Below are 4,091 nucleotides of genomic sequence, written 5' to 3'. Positions count from 1 at the left end.
TAGAATAGTTGATCTGATTAGGATCTAGGACTATTACAGAGGAATGCTTAACATTATTTCATAAAGTAAAATTTCAAAGTGTTAATTAGAAAATTAACACAACTTAAATGCTTAAATGAATAAAGCATAAAAAGGTAATGACTGAAAGAAAGAGAGTAGAGACATAAGACAAAACATGATTCATAACAGAGTTTTTCTGGGAAAGACTACGTCTCCGGGTCCAACTCCAATAGGGGGACCGATCCGATTTGCTCCAAAATCAATTACAAGTGTCCAAGATCTTCCCTTCAAGCACAATTGTAGCATTACTCTCCAATATACAAGAATAATTATCAAGTCTCCAAGATCATAATCTCCTTCTCATCACCTAGATGCTTTTCCAAAGCCTACTACCCCCATTTTATACATCAAATTTAGCTAAAAATGGGCTAAAACAATTAAACAACATAATCTCCCATTTTGATTACATATTTCGAATTTGCCCCTTATACCATTATTTTTTTATGATTTGACACCAAAATTAACGGTTTGTTTTCAACAAATACCCTTAATTAAATAAGCTTAGGTGGATTTGTTGTGCATAGATATTAACTCTTCCCTTAGTATTACATATGCCATAAATAGCCCATTGGTTGGCCTTAATCTTAGGAGGCCAATGGTTAGGAGTTCAACTCCCATTATCTCATTCCTTTAATTTGAATTAAATAGCTATTTTAATTCAAATTTGAATGTTTTCCCTCTCTTTATGATTTTGTGATGTCATGCTGACGTCATCAAAATCCATACTTTTGCTTGAATTTGAAACCATCATAACTTTTATATCTAATCTTCGTTCTTGATGAAACGAATGCCATTGGAAAGCTTTTGATGAGCTCTTTCATTTGGAATCCATTGTCAAATACTTTTGAGATGATTTTTTTTCACCCTTTTATGGCCTCTAGTCCTAGTTTGACCAAACTTTGACCAGTCATACTTTTTGCACTTGAACTCCAATTTTGCTCGTTCGAGTTATGTTGGAGTCAAAATTGTGAACACTTTGTAATGATGTTGATTCTTGGAGCATTGGGGACATTTTACTTTTCAGTAATTTTTATCCACTAGATCAATAGTGCATCTGCACTACAAACTAGAACATTTAGAAAAACCCTAGGTTACGAAAATAATGCATAATGTGAAATTTTAGGACATATGCATATCAGTATAACACATTTAGGTGTTTTAACAAATACATATTGTCTTCTAGTGCATACAATGGTAAAAATAGCACATTTGATTTCTGATGAATTTCTCATGTGTGATGATGTAGGGTGAGTTTTATAGCCCATATGAAATGTGGTAGAGCCCATTCATAATGTGTAGTGCATCCATGCAGTAGAATAGCACATATGTTTGTTTTAGAGCATATATATTCATTGTAGCATGTCTATGTAACGAAATATCACATTTTTTTTGTAATAGCACATGTGTTGTATCATATAGAACTTGTGTAGGTTGTAGCACAATCATGGAATTTGATATCATATTTGATTAGTTTAATAGTACTTTTGAGTTTTACAGTAGATTCATACTCTATTGTGGAACTTCTGAGTAGTGAATAGGGCTTCGAAGGTTGAACAAATGTTGCAAGGGCCAATGTAGATTTTTTCAAATAGCAAAGGGTCACTACTACATTTGGACATGAATTGTGATGCCAAGTTGTCACCCTAGTGACAGAACCATGAATTCGCTCCCATTGGACAGGTGTTAGACTTTTGTTGTCATAAATTATGACAACGAGGTGATCTATCGTAATGGCAATGGATGAAATTTTTGTGACTTGGAAGGAAGGGACAATAGTTCATACTCACAATGTCACAATTGAAACACTAAACCAATAGCATTCTTGTTCTTTGGTCTAGGTACAAGTGACCAAGTTTTGTTCTTCTCTATTTGCTCAATCTCTTTTTTCATGGCTTTACTCCAGTCATAGTTTTCCAGTGCATCCCTAACTATCTTAGGTTCACACATGCTTAGTAGAAATGTATCATTTCTCAACTTATTTCTTTTCATAGGGATGGTCCCTTTATCTCCAATAATCTGTGTAGTAGGGTAATGTCTTTTAACATACTTTGACAATCTTGGTTCTGCTCTATTTTCTCCAATAGGTATTTCAACTTTAGAATCATTATGTGATTCTCTATTAGGTAATTCAAATCTCTTTCATGTGTATTGATCTCATTGTAAGAATGTACCTTAGTTTCATTCTATAGCTCAAATCTTGATTATAAATTGGTTCTTGAATGCAACTTGACATTCACTGTCTATGACTGGACAATCTCTTGGACTTGTTTTTTATTTGCAACTTGATTCACAACAACATCCTCAATCATGTCATCATAGAAGTATACAAAATATTTGTAATCTATAGGTTCCTTTGCAAGTTTAGCTTCATTTACTTCTATATACACATCAAATTTCATATTTGAACTTTCCACAACTTTATTAGTGTTAGAGTTTAAACACTTATAAGCTTTGCTCCTTGTGGAATAGCCTGGTAATATACCTTCTTCTCTTTGAGCATCAAGTTTTCCATTCCTATTATCCTTAAGAATATAACATCTACTTCCAAATACCTTAAAATATTTTAGATTGGGTGAGTGTTCATACCATACTTTAAAATTTGTTGAATGAGTACCTGTCTTGACTTATACATGGTTTATAGACAGTTGTACTTATAGCCTCTCTCCAATATTTCAAAGAAACATTATTCTCCATCATCAATGTTCTAGCACAATCTATTCCAAATTTGTTTCTCCTTTTAGCAATCCCATTTTGTGGAGGGGTTCTAGGTGCAGAAGTCTATCTTTTGATTCATCTATCATTACAGAACTTCTCAAACTCATTTGATGTAAATTCTCCACCACTGTCAGATCTTAGAAATTTCAAGCTCTCTCCAATTTCATTTTCCACTCTAGCCATGTACCACTTAAACATTTGAAATACATTAGATTTGTGCTTTAAAAACATAGCAATCATCATCCTAGAATACTCATCAAAAAATAGGATAATGTACTTGTCACCTCTATAAATTTGCACATTGATTGGTCCACATAAATCAATATGAACTAGCTCAAGTATACTTTTTGAAGTATAAGTATTATTTTTAAAACTTGACTTAGTCATCTTGCCTAACTGACATTGTCCAGATGCAACATTTTTTGGTTTCTTTATTTTTGGAAAACCTCTTACTCTCTTCATCTTACTGATACTGACTAAATTTTCAAAGTTTAAATGAAACAACCTTTTGTGCCACAACCACACATCATCAAATTGTACCACTAGACAAGTAGCATCATTCATATCAAGATAGAAAATATTACCTCTACTTTAATCACCATTTCCAATTAGTTCTCCATTAGCATCATAAATCTTGGCTTTTCTATTTCCAAACTCAACCTTATATCCAATAATATTCAATTGTGAAACACTTAGAAAATTGTAATTCAATCCTTCCACATAATAAGAATTATCACAAATGATCTTATCTCTCAACTTAATTGATCTTCTTCCTTTGATAAAACATGGGGCATCATTCCCAAATCTAACACTATTTCCATCATAATGCATAAGGGATTTGAACTTACTTTTATGTCTAGTCATGTGATTGGAACAACCATTGTTAATGATCCATATGTCACTCTTAGTCACATAATATACAAGTACAATTGCCTCATCTTCATTAGATTCATCTTTCATTGCAACATAGACAACTTCATCCTCATGATCATTGGATTCTTCATTTGATTCTTTTTCAGCAATGTAGAAGGACTTCTTTCCTTTGTCCTTGTAATATTTTTTGTTCTCATCTCTTTTTCTTCTAAATCTATCTCCACTTTTGTTGTTCTTCTTTTCTAGACATCTAGCAGGAATATGACCAAATTTATTGTAATTAAAACATATAATAGGCATCATACTTTTGTATTTTCCTTTGCCATAGTGAAATCTCCAGCTAGGAGTGCTTTAAGCTGGTCAACATTTTCCTCATGTATATCACTATCACTGGAAATATGTTTTCTTATTTTCTTTTTCTTTTCACTAGGTTCTTTCAATGA

Source organism: Cupressus sempervirens, chromosome 8 (assembly GCF_028749045.1).
Source record: "Cupressus sempervirens isolate cs-2001-9-10 chromosome 8, ASM2874904v1, whole genome shotgun sequence".
NCBI lineage: Eukaryota > Viridiplantae > Streptophyta > Pinopsida > Cupressales > Cupressaceae > Cupressus > Cupressus sempervirens.
Note: the sequence above shows the minus strand (reverse complement) of the source record.